The 23,976-nt window shown below is 43.8% G+C and overlaps 1 long non-coding RNA gene across 1 annotated transcript in view; it reads left to right on the plus strand.

Moving 5' to 3' along the window:
• The first annotated feature begins 1,685 nt into the window (after positions 1–1,685).
• Positions 1,686–23,976, plus strand: part of LOC125639958 (uncharacterized) — a 47,683-nt gene continuing 25,392 nt past the window's right edge. The window contains exons 1-3 of the long non-coding RNA XR_007357660.2: positions 1,686–1,928; positions 2,436–2,609; positions 9,811–9,953. This is a non-coding gene — a long non-coding RNA (uncharacterized LOC125639958). The remainder of the gene's footprint in view (positions 1,929–2,435; positions 2,610–9,810; positions 9,954–23,976) is intronic.

Below are 23,976 nucleotides of genomic sequence, written 5' to 3' on the forward strand. Positions count from 1 at the left end.
ACTGGAAGTCAATGCAGAGCAGGGACCATTGCACGAATCGCCACTAAACCAGTGAACAAACAGAGTCTGCTCTAGTCACAGTCTCTGGGCCATCTTAGAGTATAGCACAATGTAGAATGTGTGGAGGTGACAAAGTCATGGATTACTGTACTGAGCTGTAACGATTTGCAAGTTCCTAGCCAGATGTCGCTAATAAAAAGCATTCCTGCCTGCTGCTGCTGTCTAGCTCTCCAAAAGCAGCAAAAGATGAATAAAATCCTTAGGCTGCAAACAAAAGGTGGGCACACCCCCTCAGTTGCAGTAGCTAACCTGACCTCTACCAATTCTCTTGCTTATCCAGGTTGAGTCTCCAGTCTGTTTGCCCTCATCTCAGCCCTGATCCCAGCCAGACCCTGGGTAAACTGGTCAGTTATAGGTCTGATGTAACACAGATGTAGAGCGGGATTCCCTTTACATATTGAAAACAATGCAGCTCAGATTACATCAGCCTTCCCTCTAAGAACCTCACATTCATATTGAAAAGGGGTGGGGGGCGACAGAATAGAGCATGATTCTTATGCACAGTCACCCAATACTGCTCTCTGCTTCCTCAGTCAGGCACATTGGTTCCTTATAACACAACTCAGTCAATCCCTGCCAGGGTCCACAGCTGGGTCAATGCTGCAGCAGTATTAAAGACCATAGGCAGATCTAACGGAATCTGAAAAGATGCTTGATTTTCTTCCACAATAAGGTAATCACCATTAAATAATGAGAGTGGTGCCATCACCATGCTGTCCATACCCAAGTCCAGCCACCCAAGAATGCACGGTGATAAAAATGTATATTCATTCAGCTGGGAAAGGAAAGATAAAACCAGACAAAACGAAAAAACACAGGGAGCTAGACAAAAAACCCCACAGATAAACAGTGGCAATATCACAAGGGCACAGTAATTATGCAATTGATGTGGAGGAAAATTTACAGTGCTGGAATTTTCCCTGAAAAAAGCCATCACTGTCATAGAATCATAGGGTTGGAAGAGACCTCAGGAGGTCATCTAATCCAATCCTCTGCTCAAAGCAGGATCAACACCCACTAAATCATCCCAGCCAGGGCTTTGTCAAGCCAAGCCTTAAAAACCTCTGAGGATGGAGATTCCACCACTCCCTAGGTAACCCATTCCAGTGCTTCACCATCCTCCTAGTGAAATAGTGTTTCCTAATATCCAATCTAGACCTCCCTCACTGCAACTTGAGACCATTGCTCCTTGTTCAGTCATCTGCCACCACTGAGAACAGCCGAGCTCCATCCTCTTTGTAACCACCCTTCAGGTAGTTGAAGGCTGCTATCAAATTGCCCCTCACTCTTCTCTTCTGCAGACTAAACAAGTCCAGTTCCCTCAGCCTCTCCTCATAAGTCATGTGCCCCCAGTACCAGATTTACCATGGTGCTGGGCCCAAGCTCAGAAGCCCAAGCCCATAATACTCGTTTCCTCCCCTCTCACAGCACTGCACAATCGGAGCCTCCGAGCAGCGGGGATCCAGCTTGGGAGCTGAGAACCCAAAGAACCCTGGGAGCTGTAGTTCCTTGGCCAGCTCCCTGCCTAGAGAGCCGGCCCTGGAGCAGGGAAGGAACTACATTTCCAGCATTCCCTTGGCTGCTATCAACAGGAAAGGGAGGGGGAGGGAGAGGGAGTGGGGAAGCTGAGACCCCATGCGCTGCAGCTTGCTGTGAATGGAGAGCTGGCTGCTAGAAGGGGGTGGCACTGTGAGTGGGGAACAAGTATGCCCAAGGAGTTAGAAGGCTTTGGCCCAGATAGCACCCTCAGAAGACTTCCTCAGACTGGATTAGGGATGCTGGTGTGACCTCACCTGGCAGCCCCCAAAGAAGGAACTGGGTGGAATGAATGGACAGTGCACCTCTCTATCTGAAACCTAGCAGGGGAGGTATGTGGACCGCACTAGGAGAAGTTAAAATGAAAAGTAAGGGAGGGGAGGCTCTACTAGAGGACTTGGGCAGCTTTAGGTACAGTACCAGGCACTCAGGAGGATTTGCACTTCTGAGCCATGGAAGCAGAAATTGACTTTACCTTTCCAGATTTACCCAATATTCAGAAAGGGAATCTAGCACCTACCTTCCAGATTTGAATACTCTCAAAATTCAGGAGTGCTCAGGCTCAATTTGGGCAGCTGTTATTTCATTTCTCCCAAATCAAATATACTGATCCACTGTAATTTGCTGTAGAAAAAGTAGGATAAAATTGAGTAACAAATGCTGGGGTCTTCCCAGTGCAACTAGGACTGAAATTGCTATTTTCAACAGCTATTACCATTTTTTTTAGTTTTGTTTGTTTAAAAGGAAGACAGTAATATTGCATTGGCAAATTCCCCATAGAAACGAAGAGTGGAACAAAAGAATAATAAAGGCACCTCAACTTTTCTTCTTTTATGTAGGACAGTCTTGTAAGATATCCTCCAATCACACAAGCTGAAAATTGTTCCACTTGACTGCAGTTCTGTAACCATGCAGGAACGAATTCCGTCTGTGTTTTGCGCATGTCCAAAATTCCTGCTGAATTCAGAAGTGCCTTGCTTTTGTGACCACACAACCTGATATTTTCAGCCCTGGTAAGTGAAGCAGGTTTACATTTAGTAATTGGGTGGGAAGTCTCTCAGAAAAGGTTAGGTGTTGTAGGAGGTGTTGCTTGTTCACTAGGTAACGCAAGACCTTCCTGTTACAATAGTAAACCAGTGCAGCATAGACTGCACATTGCTCCTGGAGCCTAGAATGGGGTACTTTGCTTCTATAGGCAGCCCATTAAAGACCATGAAAAGACTCCCACTCACTTCAAGAGGCTTTGGACAGATCTGGTTATATTACAGGGTAACTCCACTGTCTTCACAGGGTCCTGGTCCCACAGTGGAGGGGGGTATGTAAGCTTTTTGCAGAGCTGCTGCTCAGGGATGGGAACCTCCTGGCACCCCAGACCCCAAAATCATTCAGGCTGCACTTTCTGCACAACTGTGTGCTAGCTGAGGGGTATGTGGGAATTGGTGGCCTCTGCTGCAGGTGATGGGCATCTCAGGTACTTAAAGCTATGGCCTAGAGGAGGGAAGTGCCTAACTGCAGAGTCTGCAGCTGCCTAGGGCCAGCGGTGAGGATTTAGAGTCCCTAGTGCTGCCGTTGCAAGGTTCAAGTATGCTCAGCCTTGGAATTGCCACCCCTTCCTTGACTAGTAGCTGCAGCTATCTAAGGCTGGCCTCTGGCAATTGGGCCCATGGCTATAGCCAGAGAAGCTGCAGGTGGCTCTGTGACTACTAGGGGCCATTAAGCTAGAGCAGATAAAGAAACTGGAGTTAACCTCAAGGAACAGAGGTCACCAGTAGGAAAGGAATGTCAAGGGGAGCAGGGAAAGAGGAAGCAGGTCAGGCTTGTAGCGGGAGAACAGCCCAGGCTGGTTGGGGAGCATGTCCAAAGTAGAAAGGAAACAAGAGGAGAGGTAGTGGTGATCAGGTAGTAGACTAGCATGTAGAAGGGAGCAGAGGAAGAAAGGCTGGCGTCTTCAGATTCCTAAGAGCTAAGTCCTCACTTTGGGGAAATGGTGTTTGCAAGTGGCTTGCTCAAATGGCAGGATGGGTGCTGAGGGAGGGATTTGTCAGAACTGATCAGGTATCTGCTGGCTTTGGAACTTTGAGCTGAGACCAGGACCGCATACGGTGACTGGTGACATAGGGTGGTACTGGAGACATGGCTATAGAAGGTCTGAATGAGGAAGGAGATAAATCTGTGGGGAGTTTCCCTGATCACTGTGAAATTCTGCTCACTGTGAACACTGATAAACCCACATGGGTGTACAGCTCAATGAGAAAAACTGGGGGCTGAGGGAGCGGCGTATGGCAACGCATGTGGTCATGTCGAGGTGTGTGATCAAAATGAAGAATGCCTCTGAGATTCAGCACCGGGTATACTATGGCACCCATGGCACTGCCATACCAGGCTCACACTCGGAGCCCACAATGACCACATGGGGCCCACAAATACGTTTGGCGCTGGGGCCCGCAAAAGGTTAATCTGGCCCTGTGTGCCCCAGCCCCCTAATAATTTTCGTTGCCCTCCTCTGGACTCGCTCCAATTTGTCCACATCCCTTCTGTAGCGGGGGGACCAAAACTGGACAGAATTTACTCCAGCTGTGGCCTCACCAGTGCCGAGTTGAGGGGAATAATCCCTCCCCTCGATCTGCTGGCAATGCTTCTACTAATGCAGCCCAATATGCTGTTGGCCTTCTTGGCAACAAGAGCACGCTGCTGACTCATCCAGCTTTTCGTCCACTGTAATCCCCCACTGTCATCACTATGCAAAATGTAGGAAATGCAGTCACTTTGCAAAGGCAGTTCATATTAATGTAGGAGGCAATGTTTCTGACCACTATGAGTTTTCATTGATACAGTCAGTGGTAACCATGCTCAAGAAACCAAGAGATCATTCCCAAGCCAAGTATTTCATAGATTTATTTTTACTGATGTCTCTCGGACCCAGATTCTCATTTTGTTAGATTAAAATTTGACACTGGTGCCCAGGTTGGCATTGCCAAGAGAAAAATACACCAAAATTTTTAACCTCAAGTGCCTTGTAGCACACTAACAACTAAAGTAACTATTTGGCTATAAAGGTGAGTTTAAATTATTATGGTGCATACAACAAGCTAGAAGCAGATACAAAAATGCAACACTTGAGTTCGAATTTTATGTTGCGGACATGCAGGCACTATTTATATTGGGCCTGAAAGCATGTTTAAATCTTGAATTCATCAATTATCTCTAGACCAATGTGAGATTGCAAAACTTGATATTTTTGCAGAATATGTAGACATTTTCAAGTCCCAGGAGAACGTTCCTATCATCTTGATCTAACAGTAATCTGTTTTGTAAATACACTGAGAAAAAGTACCTTTTGCGTTCCATGTCTGACTCAGGAAGCAAATGGATTGAATTAAAAAGCAGTGATCTTCATTAGAAGCTACAGAACTGCGTATCTCTATACTTCTTTTAGACAAGCCCCACAAACATAATTTCAGAGGATCTGATTCTGCACTTCTTTACACCTATATAGTCATTTATTCTTCTGCAAGATAAATGCAAAGTGGGTTTAAAACATTACCACTGGTGTAAATGAGTGGATAATTCTGCTTTGGCAGCATTTTTCACCCACTTTTCATAGGTTACATTACTACACAAGGTGCAAGGCAGTGGAGAATGAGGCCCAATGTCTTTCAGGACTTTTGAAACCTTAAACAAGTGATAAAACATTCCACATTTCCCTTGGAAGGCACTATAATGAAACTCAAAAAGAAAAGGAGTACTAGTGGCACCTTAGAGACTAACCAATTTATTTGAGCATAAGCTTTTGTGAGCTACAGCTCACTTTGGTTAGTCTCTAAGGTGCCACTCGTACTCCTTTTCTTTTTGCGAATCCAGACTAACACGGCTGCTACTCTGAAACCTGTCATAATGAAACTCAGTCACGCTCAGTATGCTGGGCACAAAATAGTGAAAAAGTACTGGACAGGTAAGTTGAACCATTCCTTCCTTTAAGCTCATTCCTGTGTCTGCTGATTGTTGGAAGGGCAGTAACTTTCCTTATATTTCCTGCCTAAAAATATTTGGGAGCTTTGTAATGTGTTCTATAGGCAGGCCATAGATGCTAACTCAAAATCAGGTGAAATTTTGCTTGTACTACAAAAACATGACTGAGTTATGAGAATCGAAAACAACTAGGTTTGTCCCAGCTCTCATTTTAACTTCTTTACAAGAAACAGTTTTCAAACTGCCCTTTAATGACAGGGAATGCTTATCAGGTCTCCAGACTGCACTGCAGCTTTTCTTGGGTATTGGCTCATGGTAAGTCTTGTTCACTGGACTTTCTGCATTTCTGCTCTCCCATCTAAAGAGTTCTAAAGAAGCATTCATGGAAAGACACGGCTGTTGTGGAGACGCTAAATGAATTCTTTGCCTCAGTCTTCATGGCCAAGGATGGGAGGGAGATTCCCACACCTAAGCCATTCTTTTTAGGTGATAAATCTGTGGAACTGTCCCAGATTGAGGTGTCAGTAGAGGAGGTTTTGGAACAAATTGATAAATTAAATAGTAATAAGTCACCAGGACCACATGGCATTCACCCAGGAGTTCTGGAGGAACTCAAATATGAAATTGCAGAACTACTATCTGTGGTAGGTAGAATCAGCCTCCATACCACGACAGGATGATAGTTAATGTAACACCAATATTTAAAAAGACTCCAGAGGTAATTGTGGGAATTACAGACCCATAAGCGTAACTTCAGTTCCAGGCAAATTGGTTGAAACTATAATATTTCATATAATATAATATTAAGAACAGAATTATCAGACACATAGATGGACACAATATTTTGAGAAAGCGTCAACATGGCTTTTGTAAAGGGAAATCATGCCTCATCAATCTATTACAATGCTTTGAGGGGGCCAACAAACATGTGGACAAGAGTGATCCAGGGGACTTGGATGTACTTGGATTTTCAGAAAGCCTTTGACAAGTAAGCACTATGAGATAACAGGGAAGATCCTCTCATGGATCAGTAACTGGTTAAAAGACAGGAAACAAAAGGTAAGAATGAATGGTCAGTTTTTACAGTGGAGAGAGATGAATAGTGGTGTCCCTCAAGGATCTATACTAAGATGAGTGCTGTTCAACATATTCGTAAATGATCAGGAAAAAGGGGTAAACAATGAGGTGGCAAAGTTTGCAGATGGTATAAAATTTCTCAAGATAGTTAAGTCCAAAGCTGACTGTGAAGAGTTACAAAGGGATCTCACAAAACTGTGTGGCTGGGCAAGAAAATGACAGATGAAATTCAATGTTGATAAGTGCAAAGCAATGCACATTGGAAACATAATCCTAACTGTACATACAAAATGATGGGTCTAAATTAGCTATTACCACTCAGGAAAGAGATCTTGGAATCATTATGGATAGTTCTCTGAAAACAGCTGTTCAGTGTGCAGCAGTAGTCAAAAAAGCTAAAAGAGTGCTAGGAACCACTAGGAAAGGGATAGATAATAAACCATAAAATATCATAATGCCACTATATACATTCATGGTACACTCACACCTTGAATACTGTGTGCAGTTTTGGTCACTCCATCTCAAAAAAGAGATATTAGAACTGGAAAAACTACAGAGGAAGGCAACAAAAATGCTTAGGGCTATGGAACACCTTCTATATAAGGAGAGATTATAAAGACTGGGACTGTTCATCTGAGAAAAGAGATGGCTAAGAGAGCATATGATAGAGATCTATAAAATCATGAATGATGTGGAGCAAGTGAATAAGGAAGTAGTATTTACTCCTATTCATAACACATGAACTAGGGGTCACCCAATGAAATTAATATGCAGCAGGTTTAAAAAAAAACAAAAGGAAGTACTTCTTCACATAATGCACCATCAACCTGTGGAACTCATTGCCTGGGGATGTTGTGTAGTCCAAAAGTATAACTGGTTTCAAAAAATAATTCGATAAGTTCATGGAGAATAGGTCCATTAATGGCAATTAGCAAAGATGGTGAGGGACACAACCCAATGTTCTGGGTGTCCCTAACTCTCCAACTGCCAGAAGCTGGGACTGGAAGACCGGGGATAGATCATGTGATAATTGTCCTTTTCTGTTCATTCCCTCTGAAGCATCTGGCTGTGGCCACTGTCAGAAGACAGGATATTGAGCTAGCTGGACCATTGTTTTGACCCTGAATCTTTGTTCCATAGTTTTTTACAAGAGATCCAGGGTTATGAAAAGATGTCTTAGCAAGAACAGTCATGTATACAAAGCCCAGGCTTAGTCTTGTTGCCTATGAGAGTATACTCAGTCCTTTCCACTCACTCTCTCTCTCTCTTCTCAAAAAGAGCTTCAACAACCCAGAACTAAAACGGCTTCTAAGAGTTAAAAATTACCCAGCTAGCGTTTGTGGGAAAGTATAATCTCCTAATCAGGCTGTCCCTGTTTTCTGAACCTGGGTTATTACAGGTCAGGAAAACATAGATGTAAAGTGATCATCGCATGGCTTTTACAGAAGCACCTTGTAAGGTGAATGCTTTATAACAAAGGAAATACAGTATGCATATTCCTTTAATACAATTTGGCTGAATAAATGCTTCTATTTCAAGCCAGGTGAAGCAATAATAAATATTGGGAATTTGTATGCATAGTGTATTCCATTAAATAAGAATTCACTCCCAGAAAGGTAATACAGAGCTGTTGGATCAGGTCAGCTCTTGTTAAAATGATTATTAATGGTAGTGTAGTTCTTCATAATGGGAATGAATGGCCCTCCCTCTTTAAGTTACACACACATTACTGACTTATTCTTTCAACCTCATTTCAATCGCAGTGTTCTATGCCAGACCTTTCTACAGATCCTTGAGGACCTGCTTGCAGGTTATTCATCACATAACTTTTAATGCTTATTTTTGTAAAGAAATAAAAGAAAAGCCCTTCAATTTGAATGAAAAATAAGGAATTTAATGCAAAATCCAATGGTGGATCTGAAAAAAAGAAGATTTTTTTATGCATGTTGTATTTAAAGTAGACACTCACAATCCATCTACTTTAACAATCCCTCCCCTTCCAAATAAATAATATTCTTACCATGCTACAGAAGCAAGATGACAAGGCAGAGGCAGCTCATAACTCATGAGAAGGAGACAAACCCAAAAGAGGCAAAAAAAAAGGACATAATCTATGGAGCTGAGGAAGTTTTATTGCAGGTGAGGACGATGCAGAATATCTTTTGCTACTTTTTTTTTTTTTGCCTTTCCTAGACGTCACACTAGCTGTCTTTCCCCTGGGTCTCTTTACTGTGAAGTAGGGCATAGTCTATCAGTCTAAGAACACACAGAGCCAGGAACTCCTGTTTTCTAATCTTGACTCTCGCACTCACTTCCCTCTTTGGCCTTTGGCAAGTCACTTCACCTTCTCTCTGTGCCTCAGCTTTCCTATGTGTGAATAAGGGATAATGGTACTTCACTGGGGATGCTGTAAGGATTAGTTAATGTAAATAAAGTGTTACATAACTTCTAAGCTTGATTATTAATAAAACATGGCAGGACAGTCATTTCCCTCACAACTATACCACATTAGACCAGCCTGACCAGTCTGAGGTGTTTTCAAAGCACAGTACAAGCCATGTGAAGATCGCATTTGTGGTACTGAAGTAGAGGGGTTTGACACCAATAGCTAAATTCGCAGTGCTGGTGCAGTTCCACTGCGTTCAAAGGAACTGTGCCAATTTATGCCAGCAGACAGTTTGGCCTCTTTTTTTCTTCATGGAGACCAGGGAATAGCGGGGAGGGAGGAAGAAGTGTGTGGGCACGTGGTACAAAGGGAGAGTAGTTCAGTCTTCCTGCCTGTCCTCTCTTCAGAGACTGCCAGAAAGCAACAAGGGGGCAAACTGGTGCCATTGCTAATGGTGGATTTTGGGATGTGGACGTTATTAGAAAATCTACTTACTAACCCCGTGCAAATAGGGCAGAAATCTTTAAAAGTTGAAGGGGGTTTGGAGGGACTCTGACCACAATATGGGTCTTTCGGCAGCTCTTGGAGGCCATGTCTTGGTTAGGAAAATAGGTTGTGTTTTAAAATGTGTTGGCTAGCCCATTTTAACTGACGCAATTTTAAGCAAGACTTTACAATGTTTAGACAAGGGCAAGTGGTGTTTCAAAACATGTTAGTCGGGCATGGTCAAGGACTAACAACCTGCTTAATGGTTTTAAATGTGGCCTATTTTTCCATTGTAGATGTGGCCAGAGTGATCACGGAAAGAAGAAAAATAGGAAATGAAGGAGAGAGCGAGGAAAAAGAGGAGAGGCAAGAAACAATGATGAGGAATGGGAGAGGCAAACAGTGGAAGTTGCTTTGGGCGTCGGCTGCAGCACTTTCTGTGAGTACCACTGCTGTCAGTGCAGAGGACCTTGGTGTGCATTTCAGAGAACCAAAGAGGCAGGGAATCCCAACTCCACCTGTTGTCAATACATCTAGAGCAAGCCTCTGGTAATTCCATCAAGGAGATTCTGGTGGCATCGTAAATGACTGAGGAGAAGTTCAAGTCTCTAGAACAACTTGATGGAATTACAGCATCACAATTCAGTCACTGTTTTTAAAATGGGTAGCTATATGAAACGTCCAGATAATAATGTGCCTATGTGCATTTCAGAGGTATATTATTTAGAATAAACCAGTTATAAAAAAATTGATGCCCCTAATTTCTGCTAATTGTCTTTGCTTCTTTCTTTTTCCCTCACACCTTCCTGACCCCAGTCCATCTGATTCTAGTCCTTCCCCCCTGCCACCATCCCTTGAATGAGGCACTTTAAATGAAAAATGATTTACATCTCATAAGGCCCATACTTTTTTGAAAGTGCACTGTTCTTATATCACTTTCCATTTGCTATATCAGGTACTGAACAATATTAAGGGTCTGGCCCTAAATCCACTGAAGTCCATGGGAGCCTTCTACTGACTTCCATGGGATTTTGATCAGGTCTCATGTGCTGCCCAACTGTGTGTCCCTTTGCCACACCTCTCCCAATGGGAGAGCAAAATGGAGTGGAATGAACATGTTTTCACTGTCTGACAGAGAGAGGACAGGCTGTAAGGGACCAGTTTAGGCAGTCTGGACTAGCAGTCATAGCTGGTCTGGGGTACACACATAAGGGATGGTAGTCAGTGAGCAGCAGTCAGAGCCTGGGTTCAACAAGCAAGAATCAGAGTCAGGCTGGGGTTGGAGATCAGGGATAGTACCAGGCTGGAGTCAGGAGGCAAGAGTTAGGGTCAGTCAGACTGGGGTCAGAAGATGAGGTGGTGTCTGAAGTTACCCAGACAACTTGCCCAGGCAACTTCTTGGGGCACCAGCCAGAGTTCAGTAGTGCACTTGCCCAATCAGAGGGCTGCAGGATACTGTCATTCTCAGTTCTTTGGGCAGTACTTCCTGCAGTACCTATTCTTACCAGTGCTCCCTGGAGGTGGCTCTGTGGGCATGTCAGCCGTGCCAAGCTCTACAGACCTCGGTTCTAGTCCATGGGTCTGTACAGAGGCTGAGAAGAAGCCACACAGGCATTGTGCAACCTTGCATGCTGCAAAACAACATCATCTATGAGGCTGCAGTGAACGAACAGCATGTGCTGGGGCTCTGGCCATTGTGACAAACCCTGAGATACAGTAGTGGTAATGGTTATATGGGGCCTGAAATTAAAGGGGAGTTCAGGCTGCTCAGCACTGTGCAGAATCAGGTCTGTGTGGCTGGGCAGTTGGAGAGTTTTCCATCCCCACTATGTATTCCCTGCTCAAGCCCATTTACTTGAGCTTTGCCTGCGGGATTGGTATTCAATACTAAGAGCATAAGCACCGTTTCCACAACCCTATGGAAAGTTTCACTGTACAACAAACAGCATAGCACAGCTTTCTGTGTATCCACATATAATACACATGTGTGTAACTAATAGGGATGTGTGAATATTTAGATATATAGATATTTATATTTATATAATAATTTAAATCTATCTATCTATATATAGATTTAAATTATTATATAAATGATTGGAGGGTGTTTGTTATATATACATAAGCTTAAAAGGATTTGTTTTTGAACAATGTAGTAAAAGGCCTGAGGATAATCTGCTTCTCAGAGACATGTTTTTTTCCTGGAGGGGTCGCAGTCACAAATTGGATAGTCACAACGCATTACTTCCACTGAGCTAACTCCCAACGCCTCACCTCTGTCCTCTAGAGGAAAGGGGACAGCAGACATGGTTACACATGGTGAAAATTGGAGTGTCCCCAGCAGATGTGTCTTCAATCTCCCAAATCAAAGCTGCTTGAGGGGAAGGGATAGGGGGAGACTGGGAAGGGGGAGAATTTTAATGGCCCTGGGAGCTGTCATATTGAGCTTCAGCCATGGAGGTTCCCTAGAGAAATTTCACCATGTTCAAGCTAATCTTCTTATAAACATTGTTATTTATTTATTTTTTATTTTATCCGACATGTGTCAAGCAGGGCTGCTAAGCCTATTACATCTCCAGGGAGGCTGGGTTTTTTTCTTTTAAGACTGCATGTCTCCTTGTTGGCTGTTCTGGACGTTTCTCCATCACGGAGGACAGACTGATGCTCTTATAATTATAGTAATGGGCAAACCTCAGTGGATTTGGTGACTCAGGTCAGATAAACACCCAGAATTCTATATGCTAGTCCAAACTGTCTGGAGTTCTTGGGTCCCAGAAATGGGCTGTAAATCTTACCAGAGCACCTTTTCTTGTTTTATTTTGTCACTTCTGTTCTGGCCTCAGCCAGAACATAGAAATGCAGAAACTACAAAATACTGGAAAAGAAAAAGATAATTAAACTTTTTGTGAATCTCAGCTGTGGAGTCAGTCTGAACTCTGGCTAAAGGGTCACCTTAGTTCTTATTTTATCCATATTAGTTCATTCAGGGCTTTACTTATAACTAGAAATGGGCCAGTAGCAGAGCCTGGAACCTTTGAATCTGAGGAGTGGCCTTCAGGGGGTCAAAGCTGTGAATATGAACCTGCTCCAGTTTTGATTCTAGGTCATCTTCACAACTGGAGTAGGCTTATTTTCTGACTCTCCTTTATTTGTGTCAGGAATCTAACACAAATAGCATATCTTGTGATTTCTCTGTCCATGGCAGTTGGGGGGGGGGTGTTTCATAATAGTTTCCCTTAGTAGAACCTTAATGCAAATGCTATGCGTTATTGACCTTGGACCTGAACCGTAGCCTAAAAATAATCAGGATATGAATACAGACCTTGTTGCTTGCCCATCTCTGTTTATCATTGCATCTTTTTCTGTGTCACTGATCTCTCCTGTCTGCCTAAATGCATTCACCCATCTGAATTAATTTCTTGGCATTCTTAAGAGTCAAAGTCTATTAAAGCCCTAAGCTGTTTGGGCCCTGCTCTATAAAAGTATCATTTTTGTCTTGTTTCTACTAGGCAACAGATGGGATTGGTAGAGGTTGAGTTATGGTGGGGTGTGACAGGGTGTCTGCCCCATACTGGTGGAGAAAGGGTTAAAAGCAGCCCTGGGGAAGCTGTGCAGCAGACAGCCAATCAGAGAGAGGGCTGCAATGAGCAGCCAATCAGGGAAGAGCAGGCCCATATATAAAGAGAGTTGCAGGACAGAGTGGGGTAGTTCTCTCTTGGGAGCCGAGGGAAAAGAGACTGGGTCCTTGAAGGGCTGACGGAACTGCCAGCACCCTGGACAGAGCAGTACTGCGCTGAGTCAGGGGAGCAAGAGGGAGCTCCGCCTGACTGGCTGAAAGACTGAAGCCGTGATACAGGGGCAGAGAAGGTGCTAGGGCTAGGAGGAAGTGGATGGTGGGAATTGAAGGAGACACAGTGCATGGCTGCTGCCTAGAAGGTCCCTGGGTCCGGACATGGAGTAGTGGGTGGGCCTAGGTCTCCCTCCTCCCCTTTGCCCCCACTTGCCATGGAGGGGAATGACAAGTGAAGGGCTGCAGTTTGCCACTGAGGCAAGTGACTAGAAGCTTGGGTTGCAGTTGGCCATGGAGTTTACTGGCTGCACAAAGGATTGCCATTCCCCCGGAAGGGGGGAGAACGGAATGGGGCATGGCCAGAGGGCCGTGTCCTGAAGAGGATGCCGCAATCCCTGAGGCAAATGTGAGTCTGGAGCAGAAGTGACGGTGGCAACACACCACCTGAGGAGAGTGCCCTGTGAAATACTGAGCTAATTCCCAGAACAACCAGCAGGAGGCACCATGGTGGTGAGTCCCACCCCGTTACATGGGGCTTCACTAAATTATGGAAATTTCTGTTGGCTGGGAACAGTTAATAAAGAGCTGTGCCTTGTCTGTCCTATGAGCCTCATTACTCAAGCCTGCAGCACAAATGTGTTAGGCCCAGGCCACCCTGACATCTTGTTTAGTGTAGTTTTTGTACCTGGTACCTGTACTGTGCATTAACCGGGATTGTATTTTTGCAAATTTGGAAGCACTGAAAGATTTGGAGTTGCTACTGTGAGAGCCCAATGTGCTTCTGTGCCTTATGATGGTGATAAAAGTTTGAATTCAGAGCTCAGCCACCCACTGACCCATACTTTTACAGATTGATCCTTTGTCAAGGCTGTCCTGATCAGATGTGGAAAGATGGATGGATGGATGTGTGAATGGCCAACACTATGATTCAGTGTCAAGGACCTTTGTTTTCTTATGGGAGTGAAAAGGGTGAGTGTAGGGTGTGAGGAAAGAGTTTGGATTAAGAGATAAATTGCTCATTCTGAATGGAATCATTTTGGACAGGATGAAATCTATCTCTTACCAGAGAAAGGGACAAGAGGGAGAAAAAATTCCTCTTTAACTGGCCATTTTGCAGAGGAAATGTCAGGCTCTCACAATGCAATGGGAGATTAGAAATGGAGTAAGTGTAAGACACGCACACGTATACATGCTCATACTCAGGAGACTTTGCTACAAAAAATCAATACGAGCTTATCCGACTTCTGCAGTGTCAGGACAATTAAACATTTCCCTCACTACCTTTTGGTATTGGATTTAATTTTTGAAGCTCTTCTCGTCTGTGGATGGACGGAGAGGAAAAGAATCTAGGCAAGCATCCTCTCAGAGGGAAGATAATGAGCTATAGCCATAGAAATAATGTTGGCTACTTTACCCCACTGACCACTGCACTCGCTACCCTCCAATTTATTTTTTTTATGTTTCCTGGTTATAGATACAGAAGTGATAGGTAGAGTAGAAACAGAAATGATGTCCAAATTGTCAGTTTGTAGTGCCTTTGTTCTCAAAGAATTATTCAACCAATTATATTCAAGGGCTGTGTGAGTCTTCCATGAGATCTGTCTGGAAGGCTGTCCACACAGCATGAGCCCAACAACTTTATTTTTAACTTTACATTGTCCTAGCATCTTTCATCCTGCAGGATCTCAAAATCCCCTACGGACTGTTGGCCAGATTTTTGAAAAGCAGCCTCTTTATACCTATAGACCAAGTGCACGGTTTTAATACTACCGAGGCCAATCCAAAGTCCCCTGAAAGTCAACAAAAAGACTCCTATTGACTTCAGTGGCCATCAGAGTGGACCCTTAAGCCTCCTAGTACCTTATTTGCTGGAACTGGGGGAATTATACATCTAAAGCTCTTAATTTCCATTCTCAAATAATTGTGCACCCAATATTGAGTTGTTTGAGTTTGTAAAATTGTAGGTTTTGAAAGGGAGGTGCAATTAAGACCATGTCAAAATCCTGGTGTGAAATCCTGGGCCCCATTGAAGTCCATATCAAAACTTCCATTGATTTCAGTAGGGCTAGGATTTGCATTCCAGGTAATATATGTTAAAGGACCTCTCTTCGATCACTGAGTACAGCTGTCTTTGGGGCTGAATATAACAGCCAACACTGAAAAGGAGAAGTAAGGTTAAAAAAAACAAAAACTTCTCCAATACAGACTACCAGGAAATTTTGGAAAGGCAAGAATGGGCAGTAAATTATCTACCTAATCTACTTTACCATTGCTGCTGGACTTCTGTGGGTTTAGTCACTATCACTGGATGTTTGATGTGCTTTCAAAATGGTGTTGATGTTGGATTTTTGCTGTTACATAGTAGAATGAGATTGTTTCATTCAGAGCAGAAAATGGTTTTATCACCAAGTACTGGGTTTTGCCTTTCTGATGCTTTAAAAGGAATTGCAAACAAACTTCTATTTAGAGTTGGGCAAATACTGCAAAGCCTGTTTGCTAACATTCACTCATCGTACAAACTGCTGTTTGTGCCAACCATGTTTGTGCTTCTTTTTATTCACTAGTAGAAAATACACAAATATGCTTTTATTAGTATAAACATTTGGGGAAAGGTGACTTCATACAAATACCCATTTTCATATACAAACAAAGGGCTTTTATCCACAAACTTTTATTCTCTGCTCCTGTGTCATCATTTATTATTTCCCTGCTTCAAAAGTTTGAGAACTCTAATCAGGGAGCAGAAACAGCACACTGTAATTTAGGTGATCAGTCAACCGCCATGAATAACAAATAGTTAGAGTGACCAGTTCACAAACAATCCTTAGGCTGAAATTTATTTGTATGAGCTGTTCATTTGATAATTTAGAATAATGAATATGCCCCCTATTGAGCAAGGCACTTGTGGACTTGCTTAACTTTTAGCACATGGGTAATCCCATTGACTTCATTGGGACTGCTCACGTGCTAAATGTTAAGTACATGCTTCTGGATCAGGGCCTAAATTAGTACTTACTACATTCCAAAGATGAATTTGAAAATGATTTGAAAAGTGTTTCTTTGTGTAAATAAGAAGTCATACACTCAGTTATGAGAGGAAGATATTTAATTTCTTTTATTTCTTTGCCTTTGTTCACTGTATAAAACAACTTCAGCTTAGCTCAGTTTATGACTCAGTGAGTTAAGTGAAAAGTGTAAGTGTGGGGGGAACCCTCCACAAATGCTAAACCCGACTCACATATCTATTTAGCAGCCCTAACTGGAACAGCTAGAGGAAATCTGACCAATGCTGTTCAAAAATGTGTTTAAAATTAGAAAAGCTGCTTTCCCCCATGGAGAACAGACACTGTCAGCCCATCATCCTCCAGTAATAATATATACATCTATAAATAAGTGGCACTTAGTTGCACAGTAACAGAAGGGCAAATGGGCCATCCAGGCCTATCCACTTACTTTGCTAAGGTTTGTATCTTCTGTAACATCTCTTTTCTGTAAGTGCTGGTCTGACTCTGTTCTTTTGTGAATATATTCATGGCTGCAATTTATAATCCCAGCTTTGGTAGAATTCATGGCAGCGGTGATGCTTAGTTCTGACAGAGTACGTTGGTTTATATGTCAAAACACTGCACAGACATTCAGTCCTCACAACAGTCTTGTGAATCATGTGGGTAGGTAGTATTAGCCTCACCTCCACATGGGAAAACTGAAACAGTGAGGTGAATGGCTAGCCCAAAGCCACACAATGAGGCAGTGGCAGTCAGGAGTAGAGTTAAGGATCTCTAGTCCCCAGTGCTGTGGATGTTCCATACCAGCCATCTAGGTCCCTCTGTCTTGTTCTGGGGTGTAATCCAGACCAGTGATGGCTTGTGTCACTGACTGCCCTGTAACACTGGGTGGCATAAAATGCTCTGCTGCAGTAGTCCCCTTGTCTGGGTGCTCCTAGCCAGAGTACACACATGCACTGAGTCTGTGTGATAAGCCACCCTGGACCAGCTACTCTGATGCCAGCAGCCTGCTTGTTACACTCTGGCCACACTCTGGTATCTATCATCTTTTTGGTTACATCTGACAAGATGACCCCAACACCCCAAAGTCCTGGATTTTCCCAAAACTGTGTGCTCAGCAATGTCCAACTCTTGCCTGGCTCATTCAGAGGAATAATAAGATTTGTTATTAAGATTTGTCTAAAGAGACAAAATGCAACAGCTTATCACACTGACTGCAGTTAACAATCACTTCAGTTCAAACACAGCATTGGGTTGGTTTAGATTAAAAGTAAAACAAGCTTATTAACAAAAATAGATGGGATTTTAAGTGAGCTCAAATACAAAGGATATTGATTTGGTTACAAGCAAATAAAAGAGACAATTGCTTTCTAGAGACTAAGACTTAATAAAACTACAAGTCTTAGTTCAAATTAGTGTGGTAAGAATCCTACCTTTCAGCAAGATGTCTAATCACCCTATAGGTCAGGATCTCCCACAAAGACCAGAATGCTCGGTTCCTTTGTCTTCTTAGGTAAAGATAACTTTGGGTTCTTTGCCCTCTCTTTTATAGCCCAAATGAACCTTTGAAATGGATTATTTTGAAGGTTACCTCCCAAAGTAAAGTTCATTCAAGCTGTGAGGAAGCAGACATGGAATCTGGTGGTGAAGGAAGTTCCATGCTGGTCTCTTCCCCTGCTGGTGTGTGTTAAAAAGCAAAATCTATCTGCTCCTGCAATCCCCTCCCCCTGACGTGATGTTGAGTGGTTACCTCCTCCCCTTGTTGGTTTGGTGGTTTTGTTTACCTTTTATGTAAATGATTCCCATTGTCTCTTAATGTACCTTGGAAGAACCTTCAAGGTGGTGGAACCACATTCTTATGTTTAGGGTGGGGCAACTTCAGGCCTGCTTGGAAGGCTCACTATGGTAACATAATTCCCAATATGTTCATAATTTTGCATTTGTCCTCCATACGTATACCATGCAATAATATTAATGATTGTTGTCATTAACTTTCTATTGGTATCTTACATGTTATGACATTAGTGAGTTGGGGTACAGTGAACTGGTCAGGCCAGCTGACCCTTACTATATCAGCAAGTCCCCTGCTCTCTTGCACTGGGATGCTTTAAGGCCACGCTCACACCTTAATTTCCTCCTGCATGATGACATTTCTCCTCCTTTAATTTGGTGACAGAAGAGACAAACATGTTGGTATAACTGGTTGGAAATTATTTTTCTATGAGAAATTTTCAGGGTTTTTTTGGCAGAAATTTGAAAACCAAAAAATTTCATTTTGACCAAAAACTGAAATATTTTGATTTGGAAATGCTGTCACAGTGCATCTTTGGAATTGTATTCCTCATGTTCCCACTCTCTGGTCAGACTATATCTCCCCTGGTGCACTATGGTCTCCCCTGTTAGAGAATGGAGATGGTTTATCATAGATGGCCTTCCCCATGGTGCTTCATGGGAAATGTAGTTCAGCTGGGGAGCCCAGCCCACAGAGAAGAATAAGGACATTAAGCAAGCAACTGAACTGCAACTCCCATGGGGCCCTACTGCAGTACTTCCAAATCAAAATATTTTAGTGTTTAGTCAAACGCTCAGTTTTCTGTTGAAACAGTTTTGTTTTTTTATGTAAAACTTTTCACCAGCCTTCTATGTTGACCCCAATGAACATCTGTAGCACTGTGTACACAGTTGTGTGGCATTCAGCATTAATTACAATAAGAAATAATGTATTACTGTTGAACTCCTTCTGTGACAAATTGTGAAACATCTATAGGAATGACAATATGTTAACATCACACCTTTATATTCTAGGGCACCCTCCAGTAGCACCCCGGGGCTATCTCAGGCATCCTCAGAGACCTCTCTGGCACTATTCTCAGGCAACCACAGTGACACTCCCAGAAGAGTCTTGGGTGTCCCAGTGATGCCATCAGTCTGGTCTCAGGTACCACCAGTGCCATCTCGAGGCACCTGGCTGTGTTCTGGCACCTTCTGGTGAAAATCCTGTTGCTGTCTCTGGCACCTGCAGTGATGCCCCAGCACCAGCTTAGCACCCAACATGGTGCCCACTTTACGTGTATGACATATGCAGGTGCTGGTTTATTGGCATACGGCGGCTTATTCTGCTCTCACACCAGTGAAAAAACATTGGCTTCATGGAGTTACTCCTGATTAGCACCAGTGTAAGTGAGAGGCCTGAAATCAGGCTCAGAGGCATTTGTCCACAGGGCACAGTCTAGAGTTAGAATTCACAATATAAGCCTTTGTAGGCAAAAAAATTATACACCACCATGACCTTTCCAAGGCTTTCTCCCAACCACTCACAGCCTGGAAGATGTTTCATGTCTGATACAGTCCTCCAGAAAAGAGTGGTTAGGTCAGCTTGCATCTGATAATGACATGAGTTCAGAGGTGGCATCGGAATTAATGGAACATATTACAATATTAATAACCCATGACTAAGGAACTTGCCAATTTGTACCTACTGATTTATGCATCCATCCCATCCCAGGCTGGGAACAAAGGGGAACAAGTCAGTGCCTATCAGCTAATTCTGTGGTAGACCTACGGAAGCACTTGTGACATTCACACAAAGATCAAATGAGCTCTTAATGATTCCCTCTGCACTGTGCATGAAGGGGCCTCAGTGTTACAAATTCATTTAATAGTAATCTGCTGTATGTATGCATGCACGCAGCTCTGCTCTTTGGGAATCGCACAGTGCCCAACAAAAGGGAGTCTGGGATTACTATTAAAATGTGGTTATGTGGGTGAAATCAAACATCCCCAACAAACCAGCAACACTGTGCCTTGTGGCCTGTATTTCTTTTTGTGCTCAGGACACTGGATAAAGCTCCGGATAATACAATGTGGGGAATATTTAAATGCAAGCGCATGATGGGAGTACTAGATGATTTAAAAGGTCTTTTTTTTCCTCCAATTTATATGGGGTCTGGTAAAGAGATGGACTTTTAGGCCCTAACTGGCCAAAGCATGCCAGAAACTATTTTAATATAGCTGGAACTGTGCATTATCTGAATTTAAATGTGATTTCGTACCTCATTTTAAGGACTGTGTGGCAGGGGGGTTAAGTCTTTCCTATGGCCTGATCTGAATATCAATTTATAAGGGGAGCAGTCCAGGCATGGTACTGTGATACAGGGAAAAGATGCATGATGAAATGTCTGGGCTTATGGGGAATCCCCTGGGATGGACCCGCATAGTTATCTCTGTCACCTTGAAGATCCAAGCCAGCTAGTTCAGTCTTCCCCTTCATCCGTGGGTGACTTTATCAGGAGGGGCAGGAATGCCAGCAGATAAAAGTGTGTGCTTAGAGGCCTGATTCCTTTAACTCATTAAAGCCTTGGGCCTCAGAGAACAGCTGGGGGAAGAGTGAAGATGGGAGGCCAACAGGGTGGGGGAAGAGATAACAGAATAGAGGCTTTTTCTTAGATAAACAAAGCCCAGTTATCAACGAGGTAAATGAGGGGGGGGGGAGCTGGGAGACGTGCAGGCAGAGGTATTAAAGGAGGCAGATGTAGCATTATCATCAAGAAGCAGTGTAAAAGGAATTATTAGAAAATCATTGGCTGGGTTAATTATGCTTTCTTCACAAGCAATCTCTCAGGATGTGCTGCTGTTTGTTGAGGACTGACCTACAACTGGCAACAGAGTCCCTGTCAGGATTTGATAACTGGGGTCTTTCTGGTCAACAAGAACACTTCAGTGCTCTTAAGCTTATTGCCTTTATGGAGAAGAGTGACGTCTTTCCTGAAATGAGGTGGGAGGTCACTGCAATTTAGCACTGATTCAGCTCAGGATGAAAGGACCTTGATTCAGGCATCTATGCTGGCCAGGTCAAAGACAAAGTGACAGCTCCATGTGACAGAAAACTTGATCAGAGCTGACAGCTTATGAGTTCTGTGCTCATGAGCCCTATGCTCCATCTCCCAGAAGAGACTCAGGGCTGACCACATAGAGGCTCTTCAGTGTGGTTCTGAGCAGAGATCCTAAAGGGTGCAGGTTATGATCCAGATGCTCAAACATCAAGAGTTACAGGATACTGGAGCCCTTTCACCTTCAAACATTTAAAATAATGGGGCAGATCCTCAGCTGGTGTAAAACAGCTTAGTTCCATCAACTTCAATAAAAATCTGCTGATTAGACTCTATCTTCACCCAGTGTTAATGTGTCTATTCAATTAGACAACAGAAAGATCCTATGCCAGTCACAAATACCATCCACTTCTTGGAGCTACAATTTTGCAAACAAGTATTTGGTTAGTTAAAAAAACCCCTTCTGAAATACTTTCTTCCTATCACTAACTCAACATTAGTGCAAGAGTGATCAGAGACAAAAACAGAGCTCTTTGTTCTTTTCTAACATAGCTATTTCATGCATGGAAGTTCAGGGTAAGATGCAGTGGGCCCTGTGCAGTGAGGTTCCTATTGCTTTTCACCCAGTTTTCAAGTTGATGTGGTTGAAATATAAAGAGGCTGAGTGATTTTTCTACACCTCACAGTGAGTGGCTTAAATTAGTGCTCACTACTAGGCCACAAGGCCTGCTGCCACCATCATTTGCCTGCTCAATCTTTCCCAGCTGCCACTGATTCAGCACTAGTGTCTCTCTGCCAATATATCTAAAGGTGATCACAATCATTGGCCTGTTTCACCGACTACATTCAGAAGATGCCGCACGTCTGCATACTTTCCAGCACTGACCTCTCTGCTACAAATGCCTTTCTCCTCTCTTCCATGGGATGGATGGCAAAAGGCCTTTCTTCCAAGGATAGCACCAGCTGTCAGTCTTGTCTGTCCCAGAGATTCAGGTCAGAGGTGGGAAAGCCACTGAAATCTTATGCAGACTCATACCTAGTTCTGATACGGTGCATCTTCTCATTTCTGCCTTGTTGGGCTTTGCTTCGTTTCTTCCTCTTCCAACCCACTACCTTACATTTCTTGCAATTCTGGTCATTGCTGCAGTAGATTGGCTTGACAGGTGTGGAAATTTGCAAGATGTAATGTTTCATACAAAGCCTGTCAGCAGTGCTGCATTTTTAGCATGGGGAGGGAAGGGAACAAAATGAGCTCACAGGTGCCATACAACATCCCCTCCCCCACCCGCCAACATGGCGGTACTAACACATGTTCCTTCTGATCCTCAGAGAGCAATTATGGCACTTTCAATTTGCATTGGGCCAGGGGCCAGGAGTCTCTCCCTGCTGGTTACTTCCCTGACTCAGGGATTTCCCCAAACATTAGTTTGCTGCCCTGCCAGCCTGTCAGTTAGTCAGCTGTGCAAGAATGTGGGTGCCTGTGTGTTTGTTTTTAACAAGTGTCATTAGCTGGACCTGATGCGATTCAGAGGGAGTGTTTCCTTCATGTGACTTAACCCATATGTGGCTGTAGGAACAGGGATGAGAAATACGTGTCTTTGCTGTGCATTAAGAGACTAGATTACTTGTAGAAACTAAAAGCGATGTAGAAAGATGAAGGGGGGGGAAAGGAAGAGGAAGGTGATTTGATATGTAAGCAGAGTCAGAATGAGCTCTACCCTGACATCTGGTGGTGAGCTGTGGAAAAGGACTTCAGGGGATGATCTCGTTTGCATGGGCACACCCACCCTGCCTAGCTTGATGGACTGCTTGCCCAAATGGTCACTTTGGCTGCTGTGGGATCCCCAGTCTCTTTGTTATTGGGGCAGGAGTAATAAAGGGTTGTTATCCTGGTTATGTGAATCAAGGACAGTAGAACTGTACTTGGCATTTTATGACAGAAGGACTCACCCTCAACTAAGTAGCACTCACTAGGCAAGGGTTCCAAAACCCAGTCAATTGTGAGAGGTTGAGGATAAGTATGTGTACGTGGTAGCGTGGGCTGCTTCTGAGGACCTGAAACATGACTTTGACGCCTCCTCTCTCTACTGTGTAATAATAGAGCTAACTCTGGCTCCATTAGGAGTCTTGTTACATGCTGCAGAGCTGAAATCACTAATACCTAGGTCTAAGCATTAGACCTACTTTGGGCTAGTAGTGCACCAGCATTGAGGCTCCCCTACTACCAGCTAAAAATCACTGAGAGCTGAAGTTACTGAGAGCTGTGTTAAGTTGGGGAGGGTCTGAAGACAAGTTGGTGAGTGGACAGCAGGATGGCTAGCATGGAGAGCAGAGCGGACAGCTGGGTGGCTGGTGGAGAGGAGCGGACAGCAGGACGGCAGGTGCAGAGGCGCGGCTGGTGGTGAAGACTGCAGCAGAATCCCATGGAGAGGTGTGGCACTCGGCTGTCTACCCGAGCAGCGGAGCATGTAAGATGCCCCCCCATACCTCCCTCCACTTCCTCTCAGGCTGGGAGGTAAACTCTGCAGATGAACTTCTGAACGCTGGGGGCTGCACTGACCAAGGACAGAAACTGTGGGTGGGTGACTATTGGGTTGCTGGACTTAAGACCCTGAGGGGAAAAGGACACTGCCAAACTTACTTGGGGGTGGGTCTTTTGCTCATGGTTGGTGTTATGAATCCTGTTTGTGGTGTTTCCCCAACATAATGCCATACTGTTTCCCTCCTTTATTAAAAGGCTTTTGCTACACTCACTCTGTGCTTGCGAGAGGCGAAGTATTGCCTCTTAGAGGAGCACAAGGGTGTGGTATGTAATTGTCCCAGGTCACTGGGTGGGGGCTT

The sequence above is a fragment of the Caretta caretta genome, chromosome 7 (genome assembly GCF_965140235.1).
Source record: "Caretta caretta isolate rCarCar2 chromosome 7, rCarCar1.hap1, whole genome shotgun sequence".
Lineage (NCBI taxonomy): Eukaryota > Metazoa > Chordata > Testudines > Cheloniidae > Caretta > Caretta caretta.